Below are 14,668 nucleotides of genomic sequence, written 5' to 3' on the forward strand. Positions count from 1 at the left end.
GCAGTGTACTGGACACTTGCTAAGACAGTTGCGGGTTGAATGAGATGATGAGATGTCTCTCATGGTCTCAGGCACTTGAATACTTAACCCAAGGTTGTGAGTGTTGTCTGGGGAGGTTTAGGAGGCGTGCCCTTGCTGGAGGATGTGTATCAATGGGGGCAGAACTTGAGGATTTAAAGCCTTGCCCTACTTCCTGTTTGCTTTCTCTGCTTTGTGTTTGCTGTTGATGCTGTGAGTGCTAAGCTTTCAGATCCTGCTTGCTGCCTGGTTTCTCCACTGTGATGGAACTGGAAGCCCAACTAAATAATTTCTTCTATTTTGGTAATGGTATTTTATCACAGCAACAGAGAAATAATTAATTCAAGAGTGAATTGTGTGTATTTTCAACACATTTGTGGTATCCATGTTTCTTTTTGTTTTGTTTTTCAAAACAGGGTTTCTCTGTGTCACCCTGGCTGTCCTAGAACTCTGTAGATCAGACTGGCTGAGAACTCACATCAATCCTGCCTTTGCCTCCAGAGTGCTTGGATTCCAGGTGTGTACTACCACGCCCGGCTCCAGGTTACTTGCTAGATACATTAATTAGCTTCATTGTACCAAACTCTTAACAAGTGCATGTATTAAAGCATCAAATCAATCAATAAATAATTGAAGATTATCTCATAAGAGGTAAAGTTGGTGTCAAAATTCTTAAATTCTGGCAGAGGTATTTGAACTGGAATTTTGGGACCATGTGGATATATAGTGCGTTGTAAATGTATTTAGTTGGTATGGAGAAAAAGGTTATAAAATATATTTGTGACAAAGCTGAGAGGGCACAGAGAAACAGTGTCCAACGTGATGGTTAGTGCTAAGAGGCACCTTGACAGAAGCTAGAATCACCAAAGAGGACCAAAAGAGATCTCTGGGTATGCTGGCTCATTTTTATGTCAATTTGACATAGACTAGAGTCATTTGGGAAAAGAGAATCTCATTTGGGAAAATGTTCCACAAGATTGGCCTGTGGGCATTTTCTCTTTCTTTCTTTCTTTCTTTCTTTCTTTCTTTCTTTCTTTCGAGACAGGGTTTCTCTGGGTAGCCATGGCTGCCCTGGACTCACTTTGTAGACCAGGCTGGCCTCGAACTCACATTGATCCACCTGCCTCTGACTCCCAAGTGCTAGGATTAAAGGCGTGTGCCACCATGCCCGGCCTGTGAGCATTTTCTTAATTAGTAATAGATGTGAGAGTGCCCAGCCTTTTGTGGGTAGTACCACTCCTATGCCTATGGTATGGGTGCTATAAGAAATCAAGCTGAAAAAGCTATTGAGAGTAAGGCAGTAAGCAGCATCCTTTCGTGTCCTCTGCATCAGTACCTGTTTCCAGGTTCCTGCCTTGAGGTTCTGCCCGGACTTCCCTGGATGGTGGACTACATACAAGCTGTGAGCTGAAATAAACTCTTTCCTCCCCAGGTTGCTTTTGGTTCTGTTGTTTTTATCACAGCCATTGAACTCTAAGACACTGGGCATGCGTGTAGGGATTCTTTTGATTGTGTTAATAGATGTGGGAAGACCCATGGAAAGCACAGGCGGCGGCAGCCCCTGGGCAGGGGGTCCTGGACTGTAGAAAATGTAGAAATCTCTTTACAGAGTGGACAGGACAATAATGCAATGTCCTGAACCACCATCCCTAAAGAATTGTGGTGGGATCACGGAGATAACTTTGGTGAAATACTGTGAAAGTTTTTTGTCATTTGTTCTGAGCAAGTGTTAGGTGATCATAGACGTTTACTGCTAAGAAGAAGGCTGAAGTCTTAGCAAGGTCTAATCCAACATAAAAATATTTTGCTTATTGGTGTCGATTATCTGGATTTTTTTTTTTTTCGAAGCAGGGTTTTTCTGTGTAGCCTTGGCCATCCTGGACTCACTTTGTAGACCAGGCTGGCCTCGAACTCACAGCGATCCGCCTGCCTCTGCCTCCCGAGTGCTGGGATTAAAGGTGTGCACCACCACGCCCGGCTTCGATTATCTGGATGTTTTATCCTGGAGTATTTATATGGGACCTCTGTTTATACTTTACCCTCATGAATTTAATGTAGCCGGTGCTAGCTGCTTAGTCTAGCCTAGGTCAGTGGAGGAATAGTCACTTATCTCCTTGTCTATGTCAGCACCTGTTTCTTTGGCTGGGTGATCAGTTTATGTGACCAGAAGAGAAATACACATAGTTTACTGGGAGGAAGCAGCTGTGCACCCCTTATCAGGCTTAATCTCATTTGCCTATACTCTACATAAATGTTTACTAACTGTTGTGGGAGGGATAGTAGATTCTAGATGTCTTCTCTATTCCAGCTAGCTCCCAAGTAATCGAGACAGGACCTTCTAGATTTATAATAAGCTTTAAACGCTATAGCTGGGTGGATAGCAGCCTTCTAAGCTATTTTGCTATTTCCCAAGTTATTCACCATCATTGTTCCTACCTGGACTGCTTCTGTTCCATCAGGCCAGCCCTCATGACCACGTGCTCATGCCCCATGGTGACTTCCTTCTCTCCAGCATCCTCTCCTGTTACATCTTCTTCTCCCTCTTTGGTCCCTCTGACCCCCAAGCCCGGGAACCTAAGCCCCACCTACTTTCCTTCTGCCCAGCTACAGGCTGTCAGTTACTTTACTTAACCAGTCAGAGAATATTGGTGAGCAAAGTTTACACAACATCACTTGCTGTACATGAGAATGTGCTTATCTGGGCCACCTCCAGATCTTGGGGGCCATTTATTAGCATTACAGTACATAGCAGCAGACCAACCCCCAAATATTACACATTTTTGCCTAAATAAAAAGGCTCTTTCTCTTACAATAATAAACCCCATACTGCAAGAAGAAATATGATGCTTGTTTCCTTTGATACTTTTGGGGACTCCACCGAATCATCACATATATCTAATATATATTTTATTCTTTCATATCTCTATGGTCAGAATGTGGGTGCATGAGATCCATGGAGTTCAGAAGAATGCATTGTATCGATGAGTTTTGGATGATGGTGAGCCACCATGTGGGTGCTGGGACCTGAACCCTAAGGTTCTCTGCAAGATTAGCAAGTGCTTAACCACTGAGCAGCCTCTCCAGACACTAAATATTTTAAAAATATGAACAGAAGATTAATACATTTACAGTTTAACCTGGGACTTTCGGTTACCCTTCAAGATCTTCATATGCCTCTGGCCACTGTTGGAGAAGGGGCTGGAAAGGCTCTCACTAGTGGAGACCTCCTACCTCCGTGATATCAGTTCACAACCTATGGCTTGTGACCCCTTTGGCGTCGAATGACTCTTTCACAAGGGTCACATATTAGATATCCTGTATATGTGATGTTTACAGTATGATTCACAACAGTAGTAAAATCAGAGTTATGAAGTAGTAATGAGACAATTTTATGGTTGGGGTCACCGCAACATGAGGCATGGCATTAGGAAGGCTGGGAACCAGTGCCCTATGGAAGGTGCAGTCAGACTTACCTGCCATTTCCCCAGCTTCCTGCGTTTTACCACTGTGGTAGACTCTTTGCCATCCCTGAAGCTCTTCCAAAGATTCACCAGCACCTGATTTGAGATCTTATATGCTTATCTCCTAGGGAGTATGGCTTGCTGAAAAATCTGCCCACACTAGTCTCCAAGTGACATGTTTGGCTTTTTTCTTTGTATCTGTTTTTACTTGTGTTAGTGCCGTACAGAGCTAGCTTGTGTATATGTTGACTTAAGTAATTCTGGTCTGCAGAAACCCATCTCACTTTACAAAGATCTTGTCCTGACATAGGACATACCAAAGGTACTAAAGCTTCTACCAGGCCCAAGGTTCCTGATACGGTCGCCTTTTTCTAAGCTACACAGACACACACACCACACACACACACACACACACACACACACACACACACTAAGCTACCTACAGCAAGAAGAACCACAAAACAATCAGGAATTATATAAATGTTACATTCATAGTGTTTTTGACTGTTCTTTATCAACTCTTGTATGGATGAAGTCTTCTCTGACACTGTGGACCGAGCATCAAACACTGGTCGTTTTATGCTTAGTTTTTACCTCCACTGCTGCCGTCATCGTCCTCCTCTGTATCTTATTTTTTTTTTTTCCTTTCCTTACTATCATGTATGGGTTCTAAGTTTTTCGATTCAGGAAGGGCTATTTAGCACAGATTTTAAAAAAATATTTATTTACTTATTTAGCATATATACAAGTATTTTGCCTGCATGTAGACCAGAAGAGGGCACCAGATCTCATTATAGATGGTTGTGAGACACCAAGTGGTTCCTGGGAATTGAACTCAGGACCTTGGAAGAGCAGCCAGTGCTCTTAACATCTAAGCCATCTCGCTAGCCCCTATTTAGCACAGATTTAACTGGTAATTTTTCTTGTATCCTTCCAACTCTAAGAATCAGCATGACATTAACTTAGTTTCATCCTTTACACAAGCAAAACCCCAGCCTTTGGCACATCTTGGCCATAGATAGATGGTCACTGTACACAGCAGTGGTCTCACTGAGCAGCACCTTGGCCGTAAAACACATGGTCATTGTATAGAGCAGTGGTCCCAATGAGCAGCCATCTTGGCCTTAGACACATGGTCACTGTAACAGCAGTGGCCCCTCTGGGCAGCCACTTGACCTTAGACACAGGCATCTCTGTACTCACAACACTGAGTACTACTCACTCATCAAACAGACATGCCACCCTGTTCCACATAGAAGATGACAGCCTATTGGGGTTTTCCTCATGGTCTCCCCACCACACTTTTCTTCTGCATGGAGAACCCAGCCTTGGTGGAATGTTTCAGCACCCTTGCAACTGCTAACACACAGAAGCCGCCACACTATTGCTTTCTTTATAGCCATTTCAAGGACCAGCTGATCAGTTTAGAATAAAGACCTCTCTGAATTGTCCTCAAGAAAGGTCACCTCTGAGAAGGCTTCATTGAGCCTTGGGATGAACACAGTACTCTTTAAGGTAGACAACAAAGTCCAGCACGTGACCAAAACTGTTTCAAGAGGGTAAAACCATGATGTCTCACACCATCACCAGATACAGAAAAATAAGCAGGAGCCATAGAAAGAAGAAAATCAACTGAGATGTGGCGAGAAATGATAAAAATCAGTTGACAAGACCGAAATGTCAATTACATGTTCTATACTCATGATCTAGGGGGAACCACACAGATGACCAACAAAGAAACTGAAGAATAAAAGGACCCAATAGAATTTCTAGACATAGAACTTACAGTGCGGACTAGGCTTCTGTTGGGCATGTGGCTTGCGGACAGCATGTCTCCTGTCCTGCTTGACTGTGAGCAGGCCCTACACAGTTCACACAATGACTTTTATAACGCCAAAGAACTGAGGCCATAAAGTAAACAGGTGAGCTCAAGAGCAAGGCGCTCTTCTAGGGGCTAAGTGATGGCTCCGTGGCTAAAGGCTCCATCTGCCAAGCCTGAGGACCTGAGTTCACTGCCATGAACCTACTTGGTGGCAGGAGAAAACTGACTCCGGTAAGTTGTCCTTTGACTTACACACACACACTGGGGAAATCACGGCCCTCGGGCTAAGTCAGGGGAGCTGGCTCATTTGGCAAAGTGCCTGCCACATAAGCCTGAGGATCTGCCTTCTGTCTCTGGAACCCATATCACAAGCTAGGCATGCTGACATGTGCCTTTAATCCCAGCATTGGGGAGGTGGAGGTAACCAGATTCCTGATGTACACTGGTCAGTTAGCTTAGTGTACTTGGCAAGCTCCAGGACCCAGTAAAAGACCCTGTCTCAAAACTCGGACTGGCTCAGGGTACCTGAGAAATGGCCTCTGAGATTGACCTGTGGGCTCCCCATGCATGCTTCTCTCTCTTACACACAGACTCCCCTAAAGCTGGTACCTATGTAACATTTGGGGCTGGAATGATGGCCAGTGGGTAAGCTCATGTTGAGCTTCTGCAGAGGACCTGAGTTCGGTTCCCAGGACTCATATCAATTGGCTTCCAGCTCCAGTGTCAGGGGATCTGGCCTCCGTGGGCACTGCACTTACATGCACACATCCCCAGCAGACAAGCATGCAAATACACAATTAAAAAAAAAAACTTGCAGAAAAATATGTATAAGAGCTAGAATCTCAACAAATTCTTCCAAGCTGACTGGGCTAACAAATGGATCTCATCTGGGTGCCCCAGGTGTTAGAGCAGACAGTCCAGTAAACTGTTCTTTTTTTGTGGGCCCAATGGGGGAGGGGCTGGGCAGCATAGGCACTGGCTGGACTCCATCAGTGTTTCTCAGAACAGCTTTGACCATCATTTCTTGCCATGTTCCTTCCACCCTGCGTTAGAGGTGGGGAACTTGGCCTGAGGACAGGACTTGCCCTTTCTCCCACTGGCTACAGGCCTTGAGGCCTTATTCCAGAGAAGGGCAAAACCTAATGGTGAGCTGAATTTGGAGGTAGAGCTGAACACACACACACACACACACACACACACACACACACACACACACACACACGGTGAGGGTGGGATAGGGGGGAGTGGGGTGGGGTGGGGCTTGCTCTCATGAGGAGAGCTGGCACTTTGCCGTAACTTAAAAAGTAGCTTAAACCTCATCTGTTGTGACAGACTGGAAAAGTGTGAGGAGATGTAGTTTTTACAAGTCTGAGATAGGTAATGCCCCCCATCCCATGTTTGCAGCCATGTACATCTTTGTTAGAGAAAACCAGTGCCTCCAGCTGAGCAAGTGGCTGTTCTACTGATTGGCAACAAGGCCAGCTATTGGGAAGCCCTGCCAATGTGAAATGGATTAGACAGGGGGTTGTGAGGACAATGGTGGTTTCCATTTATTGAGCACTTACTAGGGCTAGGTTTGTGGTAGCCATTCATTATCTCCTCAGGGGTGCTGACAAAACCAATAGGGCGCTAGATTGGATGACCTCTGTGTGACCTTCAGCCCCAGGACTGTGAAGTCAGAAGCAGCATTAGGCAATTTGTCTGGCATAAATATGGCTCTTGGCTTTTTATCTCCATTATCTTGGGAAAAATGCCTCTGTAGCTCTAAACGTGTAAAGCTTGAAGTTGGGTAGAAATGGCTGGTCCACCCAGTGCTTCCTTTCCCTGCTCTGCCTTCCACAGCCTCCAAAACTGCCACCGGAGACTGTGCCACGGACCATCTGAACTCTGAGGATCTTCCACACAGAACCCTGGAAGAACACGTTTCTTCCTCAGTGTGTTTGACACAGACAGAACAAAAGGACCCGTTTCAGAAAGGGCTCCCTTCCTTGACAGTCTTCCTGTGGCTTCTCAGTAAAATTGTGACCTGCCTTGTGATGAGGTAAAGGAAAGGTTGTTTCTGTCATCTTTTGCAATCACCCTGGTTATCCTGGAAGTTTTGAAGTCTTTTGCCAAAATACAGCCAGAATTCCTTGCAAACCTAGCCTGCACACACGAATGTAACAAAACTGTTATGCCCTGGTTTGATCTTGGGGTGTTTTTTTTTAAAGGTACTATTTTACATGTTCACATCTAAGGTCTGTCACTTGTTTGTTCCCCTCAACTCATTTTTCCCCCAATTAAATAGCTGGAATGATGTGTAAAACCGTTAGCTCCAGACTAAAGAAAACAAAAAGGTAATATTTAGATTAATGCATTTTAATGGACATTTTTTTGAAGGGTTACAGGCACAGGAACAAAAATCAAATTGCTATATGGTTGCCACACTTGAGAAAAAGAGTCAAGTTTAATGATAAAAGTGCTGGCCTTAGAGAGCCAGCCAGAATGGATAGGGTCTGAATAGGATTTAAAAACCCAACTGTGTGCAGAAATTAGAGTTTTGCCCTGAATCATATGGAATTACAGTGCTGGGTGCGTGTGCCATGCCTACACAATAAAACCCAGAGGAAGCAGCTATTTCTGTTGGTTTTATTAAACCAACCAAGCAATTTAATTCTTTTGTTCAGGAGAGTTCTACTTCATTGATTAACAAAAGCAGGGATATAATTTTTTCAGCCTTTTTGAAAAGCCTGAAATGTCAAGCCTTTTAAAGCAGATTATTGTGCCTCTGTGCAGTGAATACAGCCAGAGTAACCTTTTGTCTACAATTAAATATTCTAGCATAAATATAAAAGAAAATCAGAGATGGGAAAGATTGACTCACAAGAGATTGGAGAGGTAGATCCTCTCACTGATAGTGAGGCAGCTTGCTTCTAATTAAATATGCGGCTGACTCTCCCTGCATTTGCTTTCAGCCGCACAGAGGAGAAACGGCTGAGGAGAGGAAGGAAGGAAGCTATCACATCATCTCTCTGTCCACAGGCTTTCCTTGGGGCTTATGAAGGTATTTTAGAATTTTTATATTGGCATTTTTCAGGGGAGATAAAGGTGAACCCTCAAGGGCAGGCAGACCTCAGTCTGGAAAGTTTAGACTCATTGCTGTACACCAGCCTGACTTTCCTAGCTCCCTTCTTCCACAGAAGAAACCAAGGGGAAACAGCAATGACTTTTGTTTTGAGGGTTGGAGCCATCCAGTTAGGCTGCAGCACGAAGTGACCTTTTGTTATTTTGAATTGGGGGTGACTTGATGATTTTCCTCTTCTTTAGCCTATCGCATGGTAAAGTCTTTAGTGCATATTTTGGTATTTGCACCTTAAGAGTATGAACCCAGAAAGCAAAATTCCAGTATCCTTTAGCTGTTTCTAAGAAAATGCATTTTGGAAAATGATAACGTTTGCAGTTGGACTCTTGGCTTTATTGCTATTCATAACCCTTCCATCTACATGTGCACTCACGCATCTTCAGAGAAGTACTTAAACATGGCACTCAGAAAACGCTGATGACATGGAATACGGCTGATCCTCTTAGGGACTGCTGCTTACACAGAAAAACTGGAAAATAATAAGAACTGAAATCTCTACTCCATAACTTTGCCTTTCCATTCCAGGTCTTGGGATTACGGAGAGGAGTGGGGTTGCTCAGAGGAGCATTGCCTGTTGCGTGTCTTATACCCGCAGAAAACCTTTCCCGTTTGTAGGTGAAATTGACGTTCAGTTGTGAAAATAATTGATTGCAGATAGGTTTGAAACAACATCGGAATTCAGTTGGCTTTTCCTTTGTGTATTTACCGTGCTAAGTGTACCCTGGGTTGTGCTTTTGAATACAATCAGACACCTGGTGCCTTTTGGAAGCGTGCCATTGAGAAAGGCTCCATATTTGTAAATTAATAGTTTGTACCACTCAAAAAAGAAAAAAAAAACTGGTTGGGGCAATAATTGAATGTTAGCAATAAAGCTTAAAAATTTTCCACCTTGTAAGGTTTCTCCTCTTTTAATAAGCAAATTTCTCAAGTAACAGCCTCTACTGAAGGGAGGGAAACTCTCAATAAGTCTTAATATGCTATTTGCTTTTCCTCTTATTAGTATAAAGAGTGTGTTCAATGCAGTGTTTAACGAGGACTGTTTAAGCCAGGGTTCAAACTTCGCATTCTGTAGGAAACAGGCACGTGTCTTCGGTTGACAATACTAAATTATTAAACTTTATACATAAAACATCAAGCCACATTAGAAAATAGGAAATTTTAAATGTCAGGGATATACTTTGATGATTTAGAAATTTAGAATGTGACAGGCTGGCTGATTAAAAAAAAAAAAAAAAAAACATATTCCAATAAGGTATCAGTCTTTATAACAATCTGCCTTTCCTAAGTGGTCTAAGATATCACTGACGCTTGGCATGTTTAAGGTGGATTTTTGCACCTGGGATCGAGCTTATAGCATGGATGTAAATGTATAATATGCATCTGTGATTTGTATCATATCAGCACCCCTCTGGTATAAGTGCATTGGTTTTATTTTTGGTTTTTTGGATTTTTTTTTTTTTTTTTAAAGTAGGAATGAAGCATGCTGGTATCTCTGGGGAGAAGTTGTTTTATGTAAAAGATATTTTTTTTCTCTTGGGCAAGAGATACTATTGTGATCAAGTACTATTTCCCTGGCTAGAAATAAATAATAGCAAGCAAGCCAAGAAGTGAAAAACACCAGCAGCTACTTTTAATATGATGAACTGATTTTCAAACTCCACTGGCAAACGCTGGGATTAGTTTATCCTTCTTTTCCACCTCAACTGTGCAGTTGTCTTTGATACATATTTATATCAGACATAATTTAGCATGCAATTGGCCATGCCCTTGCTCTTTTGAAGGAGCTTGTATTTATGCTCTGACGAGAGGACAAATAAACTTGAGTTATTTTTGAAGTTGCTTGCCTCCGATGAGGAAAGGTGATTTGGTTATGCAAATTTAAAACGACTCGGCTTTGCTGGCACGTCTTTTTCATGTTCCCCTTTCACAATTTTACATTTAGTTAACACAAAAATAAAAGATGACCTGCCAATTCATTTGTGAATATGTTAATATATACATATATATGTATATATATTAGCAAATCTGTGATCACAACAAGGCTCCTATGACTTTGGCTTTATTTATTGTTTTCTTTAAAGCAGCCAATGATCTGTAATATTTATGCTTACAAGCAAATTGAATATCGATTACTTCAAAATGCCTAGAAACTTTTCTCATCAGGTATCAGGGCTATGTCAATGGGTTCCGACCGCTGCTCCAATGCTACGCTCTGTGAGGGCATTCCAAAATAGAGAAAACCTACCCAGAGCAGACAGACACAAGCACGCTTGCTCTCACTTCCTTACCAATGCGTGGTGTCAGTAACGCTTTTGATTCTATTATTATTTTCTAAAAATGAAAAAAAAAAACCCTCTTGTTATAATATTTGGCTTCCTTTTAAAGGAATATTGTAATTTATGAGATTTAATTTTTGAACACGTGCAGGGAAATGTCAAGCCCTGAGCTGAATGGCTGTAGCAGGGGCTCAAATTAATTATAAACGACAGTTCATTTACATTTCACTTTCATGACCAATTTAAAATTATGATTTGAATTATACTTGTGTTTAAAAACAAGGTTTGATGATTACATGAAGAACAATCCGGGATTAGAATTATGGGACGGAGGACAGGAGAACCGGGCTGAATCACAGCACAGCGGACTTTGCCGTTTGCTCATTGGTGTGTGAGGACCGAAGTGATTTTATTAAGCGTAAGGAAGTCCTCAGGCTGCAGGGATGCCAGGATGTGCGTAGTAGGGAGATGCTGAAAGAAGTGGACATGCTGTCAGATACTACTCGGGCTGCGCAGGGCAAATTGAGCTGAGCAGCAGCTGAGCGTATCAGCAGAGACCCCGACACACAGGCAACCGTGGCAGACCCTTCCTGTACATTTCTGGCTTCAAAACAATTCCATTATCTTCCTTTTCCTCAGCATCACCATCTTCCCTCATCTTGAAAACTTGGGGCCATTGCCTCAAGAAAGAATTTAAAATCTATGGATTTTAAAAAACTGCGTTAATGTTTCCTATGGCTTAAATTCACTAAATAAGTAAATAAATATCTAGCCAGGGCCTCGCTTTGGGCGCTGAGGTCACGTGCTCCCTATGTTGGCGCTTGTGCCCCTGCAGCTTTCTCCCCTGCTTCTGGGTGCTGTAGGGGAAGAGCTGGAGGCGTGGGCTTGTCCGACAGCTTTGGAAGACAATGCCGGGAGTGGCCCTTTAATGAGTTAGCCTCTTGACAAGGGACCAGATGTGGCTGGGTTACAGTGGGCAGAAAAGCTCAAAATAACCCCTGCAGGCTGTGACTCACCAGTGTGTGTGTGTGTGTGTGTGTGTTGTGTGTGGTGTGTGTGTGTGTCCCTATGCCATGTTTCTGCTCAAATGGTGCTTAAAAATACTGATAATATTTTGCCTCCTCTTGACTCTTGTGATGATCAACTGTGGCTTCTTAAGAAAGAAGCGCAGAGGCTGATCGGAAGTCCGAGGCTGATTGGAAGTCCACATCACCCATGGCGTGCACTGGCAAGGAGTGGGGCTGTGGGAAGCACTCATCTAAAATGTGTCTGGGGGACTTGTTGGTCCAGGTGGACAACGGGAAGGCGAGCAGGTGGCATTTGCTCCTTGGTATCATTGTGGCCTCTTACGCAGATGAGCTACTGTGCTTTTCTGCATTTGTCCAAAGATAATGAATAAAGTATTATTCTTCGTTCCCAGACTGCTGCCGGAGCAGGGACACAACCGCACATGTGATACAAGGTGTGTTAGGAATGCGAGCAGAGCTGGCTTCCATGTTTCCTGGCTTTTGCTTCCATGCTGTGTTTTACAATATTAGGAGAGGCATTTGTTTCCAATGTGTTTGATTGATGTTTTTTTAGCTCATATCATGAGTTTTGGGGGATAGATATGGCCAGAGGCTTGTCAGGGTTTGGACTTTATGAGGCTATATACCTCACTGTGGAGAGAGAGAGAGAGAGAGAGAGAGAGAGAGAGAGAGAGAGGCCCCAGTGTTTGTTTTGGAAAGCAAGAAGAAAGGAAATATATGTGGATAAGTAAAAGAGTAGCCATCTTTTCAGGAGGTACCTGAGGTACAGAGGGGAAAGTCTCTCTACATCTCTGAAGGTGATCAACCCTGCAATCACACCCCAGCATGGAAAATGTTCAGATATAAGGTACTCAGAAAGCCAGTGCCCTTTATTTCATTTTAAGTTTAATTGCCAAATAGATTATATTCTTCAAATTATGAAACTCTTTGTCCATCCCTCAAAGTGATGGTGGCTGTTAAAGAAGCAATAACTACGGTCAACTTTGTACTTGCCTCAACCCTGGTGATGGTTTGCATGCGTCCAAGTACATTTACATGTATTAATGTATTTTAGCCTTGTGTGATGTGTTGTGTGTAGTGTACATGCTTTTAGTGTGCGTGTACACGTGTGCCTCAAGGCCAGAGGTCAACAGCGTGCATCTTCCTCAATCACTCTCCATCCTGGTTTTGAGGCAGAGTCTCTCTCTGAACCTGGAGCGCATAGATTCTGCTAGGCCGGCTGGCCAGTGAGCTTCAAGAATCCACCTGTCTCCTGCTCACCCCAAGGCAAGCCAGAGTTAGGGGTCCACACCACCACATCTGGCTCTTGTGTGGGTTCCGGGACCTCAACTCAGGTCCTCATGCCTGTTGGGCAGCCCACTTTACTCCCCAGCTTCTATACATAGAAATATTTTCTTCTCTTTTATGTAAACAGAAGCCTTACATATTTACTCCTTCATACCCTGTTTTCTCAGGTGATAAATGAGACTCTTCTTAATCATAGGAATTGGTCAATTAAATAAAAAGGATTCACTTTTTTAATTTTTTGTTTTTCACATTTTTATTGGAGGGCAGCAGGGAAGGGGCCTTTTCCATTGGCAGGAGTTTTCACAGGTTCTTCAGCCATTCCATGCTGGGGCCCTGAGGGTTCCATGGCTGGGCATGTGGGGCATGTTCCCATCATCTCGCAAAGGCACTGACTGGGTAATGGTAGGGTATGGCCTGGTTTATCATTTCTGCCTACTTGGTATAGGGGCTGATTATGGGCATAATTACAATGAGTCCCCAGACAGAGAAGGACACTACCAGCACCAGCTCCTTCACCCAGGCATTCTTGAGGAAGGTGGAGACTCTCCCGGTCATCTTGGTCTTGGAGGCGACAAAACCACGGAGCTCTCTGGGAGTTGTGGTCCCTTGCCTTGCATGAGGCTCTGTTCCCGGATTCACTGTTAATGTACCTCACTGAGGATGGCCTACACATCATGAAAGCAGTTGCTATTAGATACTTAGGTTGCTTCCAATATTAGCTCTTTTTAAAAAAATTATTTATTTATTTTATGTGTATGAGTACTCTATCTGCACATACACCTGCATGCCAGAAGAGGGCATCAGGTCCCACTATATACATGGAGTGAGTTGCTGGGAATTGAACTCAGGACCTCTGTAAGAACAGCCAGTGCTCTTAACCTCTGAGCCATCTCTCCAACCCCCAATCTTAGCTCTTATTTAGAAGTGTCAGCACACTTTTGAACAGCTAGTCACAATGCGAAATGTTGCCTCCACTGTGGGAAACTGTCAACTTCTGGAAAGTCAAAGAGTTACTGTGTAACCCAGCAGTTCCATTTGTAGATATGTAACTAACTGAAAGACTTTTAGGAATGATTCCTTCACTTTATGACCTGTTCAACTTGTTTGCTGGCACTCACAGCAGCATTACAAACAGCATCCTGAGTACCAGTGGAAGAATGGACAGACAACGTCTAATCAGCCCTAAACAGGAAGCAGATATGCACATGTTCCAATCCGAGTGACCCAAGAACACATATCAAGTGTGATAAGCATTACCACAAATGCTTATGATAAAAATTGCATGAGGTGCAAGCTGGATGTGGTGGCACATGCCTGTAACTCCACCACTTGGAAGGCAGAGGCAGGAAGATTGCCTCAAGTTCAAAACCAGTCTTGTCTACATAGAAAGCTCCAGCCCATGCAGGGCTACCCAATAAGACCCTGTCTCAAAGCAACAACACTTTATGAAGTATTAAGGAAAGACAACATGTTATTCACAGGGATGGGAGGGGAACAATGGCTGCGAGAGGCTTCACAGGAAGTCAGAGACTCGTGTTTGATGAGGGCAGAAATCTTCTCTGGGAAGATGAAAAAAAATGAAGAAAATGGACAGTGTTGAAGGTCGTGTAATAATAGGAATGTGGTCCACAGTGCTAGCTGGACACTTAAAAACA

At 43.4% G+C, this 14,668-nt stretch overlaps 1 pseudogene; it reads right to left on the minus strand.

Annotated features, from left to right (window-relative positions):
- Nucleotides 1-13,313: 13,313 nt before the first annotated feature.
- Nucleotides 13,314-13,568, minus strand: LOC127199102 (NADH dehydrogenase [ubiquinone] 1 alpha subcomplex subunit 3-like; annotated as a pseudogene).
- Between the last annotated feature and the right edge of the window lie 1,100 nt (nt 13,569-14,668).

This window comes from Acomys russatus, chromosome 15 (assembly GCF_903995435.1).
Source record: "Acomys russatus chromosome 15, mAcoRus1.1, whole genome shotgun sequence".
Lineage (NCBI taxonomy): Eukaryota > Metazoa > Chordata > Mammalia > Rodentia > Muridae > Acomys > Acomys russatus.